Genomic DNA, 11,485 nt, shown 5'->3' on the forward strand with positions numbered 1-11,485 from the left:
CCTTAGTGGAATAACCTTGCCTAAGTAAGAGATTGGATTCCACCTTTCTCTTAACCCCACAAGAATGGAAATTAATGTCTCTGCGCTCAATATCCAGACTCTGTCTGTGGCTGAATAGCCTTTGGGCTTCTGCCTCCTGGACCTTGCCTATAAGCTTCCAAGTTTGGCCTGTAGCTTCTGTGATTGGATTGGCCTGTATGGCCTATGAGCTTTGGCTTGGCCTTTAGTTTCTGAACTTGGCTTGTATATACTCTGAGCTTTGGCTTAGCCTATAGCTTCTAAGCTTGGTTTGTATATGTATATTCTCCCAGCATGGCCCTTTTTATATCCTCTGAGCTTTGGCATGGCCGACAGCTTCTGAGCTTGGCCTGTATATCCTTTTTGAGCTTTGGCTGGGCCTATAGCTCCTGAGCTTGACTTGTTTGGCAACTGAGCTTTGGTTTGGCCTGTAGCTTCTGAGCTCTTGCCTGTATAGCCTTTAAACTTTGGCTTGGCTTCTAGCCTCTAAGCTTTGGCTTGGCCTTCATATGCTCTGAGCGTTGATCTGCATAGCCTTTGAGACTTGGCTTAGCCTACAGCTTCTGAGCTTAGCTTCTATAGGCTCTGAGGTTTCACATGGCCTATAGCTTCTTCGTTCTGCCTGTATTACCTCCTAGGTTAGCCTGTATATCCTCTATAGGCTTTGGCTTGGCCTATAGCTTCTCAGCTTGGCTTGTATAGCCTCCCCTACTTGGCCTGTATATCCCAGCTTTTGCTTGGCCTATAGCTTATTAGCCAGGCCTCTATAGCCTCTGAGCTTTGGCTTAGAATACTGATAATTAGGGCTAATTGACGTGGGAGTATGCGTATAATGCTGTGAGTATCCTGCAGTGTTGTACACATCGCAGCCTATACGCTCTGCCCGCAGAGATAGTGTACGGGCTGCGATTGGCACTGCGCATGCTCAGGAATCTGATGTCACGGACATGCGAAGTATGATTTTTCTGTTCAGAGTGAGGATACGTATCGAAACGCTGCCCATACGAAATACATGTGTATGGACTGCATTTCATATGCAGCCCATTTCAAGGGCTGCATATGATAGGTGGAGAAATGGAGCGTGCTGCGATTTTATTTCTCCTGCGTATCGATACGCAGTGTCCACACGCAGGTATTAATGGAAGAGTGAAATACATGTGTGTAATACACGGTGACAATACACCTGTGAATGAGCCCTTAGGATGAGCTTTTGTTACTTTGACTTCTTCAGTTTGTCACGTAAAACTCCCAACTACCTATGAGAATCCTCATTTTCTAGTTTAATGCTGATGGATCATGTGCAACATCTTGGTGTAAAATATTCCGTATTTTTTTTCCCTAAAATCTTCCTTCCCTAAATTGTGATTTTTGTTTTTTTGTTTTTTTTTTGCGCAGTGAGTGAACGCGCAGAATAATAAAACCAAAAATTTTCAATGGTTTCCTTTACATTTGCAATGTTTTTACTTGTGCAGTGTTGCATTTTTTTTTTCTTTTAGTTCCCATGTTTCCCTATGGCGCCTCATTTTTATCGCATCGTAAAGCCCAAACTTGCAATGCGCTTGTAACACTAGAAATTTCTATTGGCTTTTGTGCAAAAACGCGTAAGAAAAAAGGCTATTAAAATGCGCGGCAGCAATGCTTTTGCGAGAAAAAGCGCTGACATTCACAAATCATGGGGGGGAAAAAAGTTGTGATCTTGCCCCGTTTTTCTCGTGGCGATTATCGTAGTCGCCAGTGTGCAGGAGCCCTGAGGAGGTGAAGGGTGTTCTCAGCTTTGAAGAGGTCTCAGAGGATCCGGTTTCCTGACCAGACGGAGGCGCTCTCTCATGGGTGCAGGCTCATGGAAAACTCATTACCCGTAAGTAATCTTGTTTTCAGTAGGATTAAAATACAACTAGCCCTGCAAAAAACACATTACCTTCGTACAACTGTGTCAACGCCAAATGAAAAAATGACAGATCTTGGAACGTGGGGATGGAAAAAAAACTAACTGCAAAAAATGAGTGTTAGACTATTCTCAGATCGTCCGTCACCCAAAGTCACTGCATATGTTCAGCCAGTTAGACCAACTTTAATGGCCGTTATGTACTAAAATGTGTGTGGCTGTGCAACCGGATGATCAACCTACTTGTATAGCCGCGTCCGCAAAATGGCTGTTCAGCTTGTGCATGGCCGCATCGTACTACAGACCTGCGCTAGACACCTTGGAGAGAAATTGCTGCTTTGTTTGCACACCTAGCAGATTAAGGCTGCCGGTCTACGAGTGAGGCGGAATATCGCTAGCGATTGAATCCCGCGAGCGGAGGATCGCTATGATTCTCCGCTCGTGGACATCAGGCTGCGCTTTCCATAATTAAGTCTATGGACAGCGTTCACTGTGTTACCTGCAGCCGGATTATTGCGCAGCGCTATAAGCAGCTGTTGACCAGTGACATTTACTGCTGCTGTTACCGATACATTAAAGCGCTCGTCTCGCAATTATATTCATCACATAGATCATAAAAAATTAACAAGGTTTGCCTTTTGCCTCGGTGACTATCTAACGCAGAGTTCTGACATTGCATTGTACAGCACTCCCTGCTGCTCGCAGTGAATAGTAATGTGCCTCTCCATGTAATAAGCTGGAGGACTCCTATGCTCAGTCACTTCCCCCTACAGCCCGATTGCCTGTACAGCAATCCTCTCTTCTCCGCAGGGCAGTCAATATCAAAAATTTCTGCCACCTTCTCAGGAAGGAGCGGCCTCTGCAGTAGATGGTGGTATAGTGGCGAAGATACAATCTATAGAAAAAGTAAGCGGGAACTAAACATAGCTGCCAGAGGGGGGAAGGAGACTGATTCTACTCAGAGCTGCCCCCAGCATAAAGTGACCAGCCATCCCGATTTAGGTGGGACAGTCACGCTTTCTGCTGGGACCCCAGCGGGTCACCATAAAAGTGATTAGTCTGGTAATCACTCTGCAGCACCGTGGCCGGATGCACACCATGTGTCCATCCAGGATCTTCCTCACCTCTCCTTTTTGGTTCTGCAAGAGAGGAGAGGAGGCACTGTGAAGAACAGGAGGAGGGTAAGTTTATGGGTCTAGGGGAGCGCAATCCTTTTGGCAGTATAGTGCGGAGTCACTATTATTGCTGGGGCTACTGTGTGTGTGTGTGTGTGTGTGTGTGTGGGGGGGGGGGGGGGGTGTATCACTATTATTGCTAGGGCTACAGTGAAGGGGGGGGGGGGTCACTATTGCCGGGGCTACTGTGGGGGATCACTATTATTGCCGGGGCTACTGTAGGGGATCACTATTATTGCCGGGGCTACTGTGGGGGGTTCACTATTATTGCCGGGGCTACTGTGGGGGGTTCACTATTATTGCCGGGGCTACTGTGGGGGGTCACTATTATTATGGAGGCTACTCTGTAGGCTTCCCACAGTCAGTGCTCCCCAGCTTTCAGTTCCCTGCAGCCTGGTCAGGTGTGGCTCCGCTGTCTGGAGAGGCCACTACAAGTCGCTGGGAACTGTTAACTGGGGAGCGCTGACAGCGGAAAGCCTACGGAGGAGTTGAAGTGAGCGCTGCATCGTATGAAATCAGTTGCAGGCACGTGGCTGATTTCCAGTCAAAATCCGCAGCAATGGTGTGTATTTTGACTGTTTTTTTTATGCAGAAATGCAATTTGCTCCCTGTCTTTTTTTTTTTTTTTTTTTTGAACCGGCCCTGTACGTTTTATACTGATGGAGGTAAAATCATACGTTGCGATAAGCCCCGCCCCTGGCCACGCCGCTTTGACCCTGGAAACATCTGGTCACCTTACCCTAGCAGCATCAACGGGGGACACATAGAAGCAGAACATGATTGAAATATATATATATATATATATATACACACACACTTTTTGCAAGTGACTTTAATGTGACCTGTGTCCTCTGTGGCTGAACTGCGGCAGATCAACCTGTTTAGGGGATCTTTGTACTTTTCAAAAAGGTGCCACAGCGCACCTGTTGCTAGACACTTCATGCTCATTGGCCACTATTCCTCGTGTGAGCAGCACTGGACAATTAGTGCAGCATGCAGTGTCTTAGACTACCAATATATTATTGGCCCTCAGTGTGCATCAGGTAGTTGGCTAGAGGGGGCCCCGGGAACTTCAAAACTACTCCTGCACTTGTGTTTTGAACTTGATTCCTGGGAGGCCCCTTTAACTCAATAAATGCCGGGTTGCGCCGTGTCTCTGGTCTTATGTGCAGGGATCAGAGGCAAGATCTACAAGGGACATAGTATGGAGAATAGCGGTGACAGCTGATGTCTGATTCTCGGCAGCAGATTGATGTGCAGCTTAAGCGCTAAAGATTCTAAATAGCAGATGGGTAATTAGAGGTGAACTACAACAGAGATTTGCTAAATCAGGTCAGACGGCATCTGCTGGCCGCCGTCGCTTCCTCACAGTCTGCTTACTGGATCGCGTTCAAGTCTTGCTACAAGATCCAGACTAGACAGGTGAGCGCTCCTGCGCCGCCTGCCTTAAAGGGCCAGTGACAAATTTAGGTTATGAAGACTGAATTATAGTTTCTGTGACATTACAATGTGTCTTGCTGATATCTGGTACAACTGAGCATTTGCTACAATTGAATCCCATCTGAACACTCCTCCCACAAGCAGCACAAATCTCGATCTGATCCTGATGGTTTGTTACAGTGTATCGGTCAGGCTGTTTGGTTTAGATACTGTGCGAATCACTGTTGTGGATTTCATTTTCGTGCTCTGTCAGGATACATTTACGCAGGTGAATACAACATTGGTTCAATATTGCACCCTGTGATTTTTGAGTACTCATTGAATTGCTGCTGCACTTTGAGTTTGAAAAATGCAGGTGAAAATCACCTATTTCCAATGGGAACAAAAAGAATCCCGTCGCACTTGTATGTACATGTGAGCACGATGCAATTTGTTTTTTGCTCCCATAGGGAACAGTGGGCGATTTTTCGCTGAGAGAAAAATCACATATAAATTTGACATTTAAATGGCGGAATTTCTTTCTGTGCGGTTTCTTTGCATGTCACAGAGCCTGTGTTAAAGAAATCGCTCATGTAAATGCACTTATGGGACACGAAAAAGGAGTCTACTGGCTGAACAGATCCATTTTACCACAGAACTGAATGACACAAAACGGACCCGATTTGACTATAAAGATAGCTTCATGTGGCGTTCATTAGGAGTTGTGGCAACAAGGTGAGAAGAGTGTGCAGAAGTAAGTCATGAATTGAAGAAAGTGGACCCAGAGAGAAGAAAATTGGAGGTAACTGCACTGTAATCACTATCACTGTGCAGAGCCACTGTTTCAGAATATTTTATGATAAATGTATTTAGAGGTATACTAGAGCTGAACCTTTGTCTATACCTGACATGTTATAAAAGTTATATTTTCTATATTTTTTTTTTTTTCAGGCTGAGGGCAAATTTTGAGCTTTGCTATGGGGTCCTGTGAGTTCTTTGTACTACAGCCCTGCTTCTACTTTCACCCAATCACCTCATAGATCCCCGTCTTGCTGTGAGCTCGGGTCATGAGGTGGGACTCCTCTGTAAAATGCACTCTTAACCCTTTCTGACCTCTGAAGACATGATTTAAGGCTGTACAGCTCCGATGTTGGAAGACGTCCATCAGGGTTCTCTTACTGTATATTGCCAGCCTCTCTGCTGTCGGAGCCTATCCAACGTGTTACCTCATGCAGTACTGGCTTTAGCCAGCATATAGCGCCGTTATATAACGGCAGAAAAAGAGTAAGCGCCCTGGGAAAACCAGGATACAAATTGGATTGGAAAGGGTTAATTTGCGTGTCTGAATCTGGCAGGATAAAGAAGAAATATATTTCCTTCTTCGGGTGCTGTATCTAGGTACTGGGATTGGTCCTTCTGCTCTATCTATATTATAGGTTTGGTTCTGGTGGTGTATTCAGAGTGCTAACGACCACTTGCCCGTGTGTGTGTGTGCTTCTCCTATTAACCCCTGATCACATGATGGTGACATCATCATCAGGTCTTACAGCATAAAACATGCAGAGCCTGACAGCAGCCGTGTGCTTTCAGGACCTGTGATGATATCACCGTTGTGTTCAGTCACCTGTGTGGGAAGAGTCCAGGGTCACATGTCGGTGACTTCGTCACAGATCCTAAGCCAGCACAGACCAACGAAATGTATGTAGTACAGCTGTATGTGTGACATGTGCATCTAGCAGAGCTGTGTGTGTCTGTGACATGCCCATGCAGTTTAGCAGAGCTGTGTGTGTCTGTGCTACGGACGTGTAATGTAGCAGAGCTTTGTGAGTCTGTGACACGCCCCCGTGTAATGTAGCAGATACCCGCGGATGTGAGACGGTTTTCTGTTAAAAAAAAAAAAAGAAAAAAAAACACCTTCCATCCCTTTAGTACAGTTGCGATCCTCCGGTGCGGCTTTTAGTCATGTCAGTGGATTGGCAAGTGTTTCCCATTGTTTTTAATGGGAAACCTGGCATTGCACGGTGTGCAGGGTGTTTTCCAGCCCCACTGAAAACCATGGACGAGACATTTCCTAGGGAACGCCTAAAGATAGGACACACTGCGATCCGTAAAAAATCACCCCTTTCAAAAGAATCAAATTCCCATTTGTGTGTCTTGCACCGCACAAATCTCACGCGATTTTCACAGCTGTTTGAAAGTGGCCTAAGGGACGGACGTTTCCTATGGGCCAATGCTGTGTGCTTGACTCCAAGCTAAAATTTGCCAGCCAATGCCTACCTAGAATGGAGACAACTGTAGCAAACCCCCAGCTATGAGTCCAGATAGAACAAGCAGCGATTATTTTTCAGACCTCTTTGTATGCATGAACCACTTCAAATGAATGGGTTCTTTTCCAGTGAGCATTCCATCCATACTGTAATCAGACTGGACTTGCATGGGAATATCGCCCATATAAAAAGGACCTAACTGGTGGGAAAACACACACATTTTTGCATAAGCAACATTTGTACAAAAATGTTTTATTTTTATTTTTATGCCACATTTGGTACTTTTGTGGAAAAATAGGTTTACCTAAATAGGAAGGGGAGGGGCTTGTGTGCCAGAAACTGGCAAATTACAGTGCAAATCCATGACATCTCATAGGTAGTGGGGATTCGCCTTTCTGGCACACAGACTGGCCAATGTATTACACAGACGTTTGGCACGGCTTGGCCTCTGTTCACATCTATGATGGGGGCTCCATTTGTAGGCTTCGCACAGACCAAGCATAAAATGCAGGATGAAATACTGCAGCAAGCTGCGTTATTTCATCCAAAAACATTCCAGACGTTTTCCCTTGCTCAGTTGCTAGGAAGGAGATGGAGAACGGAACCCCAAAGTGCATCTGAGAATGTAGCTTTACTTTAGTGCACTGTCACTAATGAGTGGCGCAAGATGAGCAGTCCTTCGTAAATTTCACATACTGAATTACAGACCGCTGTAATATGTGGGAGGGGTGTCCCCATAGAAAATACAGTGGGAGGGGTGTCCCCATAGAAAATACAGTTTTCAGATCATTTTTTACACATGTGTGAAACTACAACTCCCAGCATGCCTTGAATTGTAATTTCAGAACAACTGGAGAGTCGCAGGTTGCAAATCACACAGCTGTGATGTCGTGCCATAAAGTAGTCAGCAGGTGGCGCTCTTGCAATTGTAGGATTTCATGCAGGCGATGAGTTTTTTTCAAAAACATCTATGATTGTATTTACATGGCCAATTCTCCTGTGCGAATTTTGAGCATTGCAGGACGCAAAAGACGTGCATTAAAAAAAACTATTATTTGCAATGGGTCTATTTACATGAGCGATTTTTCTCTCACCTGTCCTATTTTTGGTCGATATTACCCATAATTGCCTATCAGTGCAATGCGACTTTTACCATTTTCTGATACTGGAGCAATATGCATTTTTTTTCATGCAGGAAACTCGCTTGTACAGTGATGCGATACAATTTTCTCGCAAAACGCATTGCACTCGCAGAAAGATCACATTTCCAAGCTTAACCCTTTCCAATCCACTGTCTGACGTCTGAAGACATTCTAATTGAAGCCTGTGCAGCGCCGATGTCAGAAGACATCTGGTAGGGTATTCTTACTGTATATTACTGGCCGCTCTGTTGTCAGGGGCCTCTCCAGCATGTCTGATACTGCAGTACTGGCTCTAGCCAACAGATGGCGCCATTGTATAATGGTGGAAATAGAAAACCCCCTAGGAAACCCTTAATTTCAAAATTGGATTGCAAAGGGTTAATATTGGTCTGAGTCTGTCAAGCTGATATCACGCTCGCCCGTGTAAATACGGCATTATTGTGATAAATAGCGTTTAGTCCTGTGGAGTGTCCATGTGACCTTTTTGAAGTGCTTTCTCGTGATTGGTTCTTGCTGCTGATGAGCTGCACGCCGTTCTAGTATCTCGGAATCGCGTTGTATTTTAGGGGCTACTGCCAGACATGTGGGGCGAGGCACATGTAGTAAGGCGTAGTGTTATTGGCTACGCCGCGCGATTATGTCAGGTGGTTGGATACTATGATGGAACCACAGAACGGAACTAATTCAAACCAGTTTTTCTATTATGTTTGGAGTATAGAATAACGTAGTTGACTGCGCTGCTCTGTACGTCAAATATAACAGAAACAGACGGAAACCTTGTAAAACGGACACCAAAGCCTCATGAGTCATAACGCGAGTGGATGGTTCTGTTTGGTTCCGTTCGGGGGTTCCGTCACAGCATTGTTTTTTTGACCTGTATTGGAACCCCTAACATAATCACACCTTGTTGCCTGTAGGTAAGCAGCACAGTCGTCGGGCCGACCTATTAGTGGACCCTTACCGATTCTGTAATGACACACAGAAGATGTCTTGTACTTTGTATTGAACGCCCTTAAAGGGGTTGTCCAAGGTTAGAAAAATATGGCTGCTTGATTCCAAATACAGCGCTACCCTTGTCCATGGGTTGTGTGTGTGGTATTGCAGCTCAGCTATTGGATCACACGGCTCCTTCTAACCTTTACTGGTGGGTGATGTGGAACGTTCTGGACAGCCATGATGAGGGGTCTTTAGTGGAATCAGGGTGCCTTCACACTGGCGATAAAATGCTGCAAGAAATCGCAAAATTATGAAGCCAATGGCTTCCAATGGCTCCATTCACATGTGCGATGTTTTAACACTTGCAATGCAGTGTGAAAATCAAATCGCAGTATGTCCGTTCTTTTTGCGATCTCGCCCATTGTTTCCAATGGGGTCAGCGGCAGCAGCGCCGGCTCCATTGAAATCAGTGGGAGATGATAGCGATCCGCTGCCACTGTTGTGACAGGGGACTCCCGTGGTGAGGGCTCTAGAAATATAAGACCTGCCCCGAAAATAATCCCTAACTGTAGGAAAAAAAAAATAATAATAATACATCACTTTAGAAGCGCCGTCATCTCCAGGGCATCTTCTAGCAGGTCCCTGGTACTTTTCTTCAGCTTCTATTCTGGCCGGGGATTGAAAAATCCTCACCTCCTGAAAGTTCTGCCTCTGATTGGTCACAGTGCTCAGCCAATCAGAGGCAGCACTTTCAGCAGGTGGGGATTTTTAAATTCCCAGCCAGAAGAGAAGCTGCAGAAGAGTGCCGAGGACCTGCTAGAAGATGCGCCAGAGATGACAGCGCTTCTAAGGTGATGTATTATTATTATTTTTTTCCTACAGTTAGGGATTATTTTCAGGGCAGTGCTTATATTTCTAGAGCCCTTGTCACGGGCGTCCCTTGCCACTGCTGTCACTGCAATGGCAGATGATCGCGATCATCTCCCATTGATTTCAATGGGGCCGGCGCTGCTGTTGGAACCATTGAAATCAATGGGCGAAGATCACTATCCCCTGCCATGGCTGTGACAGCAGGAGATTCCTTCAGCCCTGCTGTGATGGGAGGCTGTTTCCCTGCAAAAACACCTCGCATCGAGGGCTTTCAGAAGGATTGCGAGAGCGATATCTGGGTGTGAATCTCATCCCTATATTGCTCTTGCCAGTTTGCAGGAGCCCTTAAAGGAGCAGATGGAAATATACTGTTTCTGCAGATGGGCCCTCTAGTTATTTTGTCAGTTGGGTAAGAAGTTGTGATATAACAAAAGGGGAGGGGGGGGGCAGTTAGGCAAGCAGCTGTGACATCACCGGTGGGTGCCAGGTAACTGCTGTGACATCACCGGTGGGTGCCAGGTAACTGCTGTGACATCACCGGTGGGTGCCAGGTAACTGCTGTGACATCACCGGTGGGTGCCAGGTAACTGCTGTGACATCACCGGTGAGTGCCAGGTAACTGCTGTGACATCACCGGTGAGTGTCAGGTAACTGCTGTGACATCACAAGTTGGTGTCAGGTAACTTCTGTGGGTTTCAGTCAGATGAGCAGCTATGACATCACAACTGTCTTTTGGTCAGGTAAGCAGCTGTGACAACCCTGGTGGTGTTAAGGGCCCTTTTACACGGAACGATTTTTTATATAAAAATTGTTAAAACAAATGAAAATGCACAATAATTCGTTCGCTTATCATTCATTTCATGCAAGCATGAACATCATTGTTGGCTCATTCGCTTTAAATACCAATCATTCAGTCGCTCTCACTTATACAGTGAATGTGTACGACTGAATGATTCCTTGTTTGAATGAGCCAACGATGTATCTGCCTGTATAAACAGGCTGCCCGAGCGAACTCTGACATCACTTGCTCGTACAAACGATAAATTGTTATGTGCAAAAGGACCTTTAGTCAGGTAACTGCTGTGACATCACCGGTGGGTGTGAGTCAGGTAACTGATGTGACATCACCGGTGGGTATGAGTCAGGTAACTGCTGCGACATCACCGGTGAGTATGAGTCAGGTAACTGCTGCGACATCACTGGTGGGTATGAGTCAGGTAACTGCTGCGACATCACCGGTGGGTATGAGTCAGGTAACTGCTGCGACATCACCGGTGGGTATGAGTCAGGTAACTGCTGCGACATCACCGGTGGGTATGAGTCAGGTAACTGCTGCGACATCACCGGTGGGTATGAGTCAGGTAACTGCTGCGACATCACCGGTGGGTATGAGTCAGATAACTGCTGTGACATCACCGGTGGGTGTCAGTCAGGTAACTGATGTGACATCACTGGTGAGTGTCAGTCAGGTAACTGCTGTGACAGCTCCACCTGGACCTATCACCTTACTGCCAATGACATCATGCATCATTATAGATTATAATTCAGCCTTATATATCCACACCATAGGACCGGCTGCAGAGAGATGGAAGTATATAGGACACTGCTCTTCCACGGGGTGGGGGGGCTTTGTGCACAGCTGCAGCCCCTCCTGTTACACCCCTGACTTGCACAGTAGTAATATTGTGTACCAGCTGGTGGGTTTCCTCTCTGTGACATCAGAGATTATTCAGTAGCACCCTGGGCGGACGTAGGAGGAGCTGAATGCGGGCA

This window comes from Eleutherodactylus coqui, chromosome 3 (assembly GCF_035609145.1).
Source record: "Eleutherodactylus coqui strain aEleCoq1 chromosome 3, aEleCoq1.hap1, whole genome shotgun sequence".
Lineage (NCBI taxonomy): Eukaryota > Metazoa > Chordata > Amphibia > Anura > Eleutherodactylidae > Eleutherodactylus > Eleutherodactylus coqui.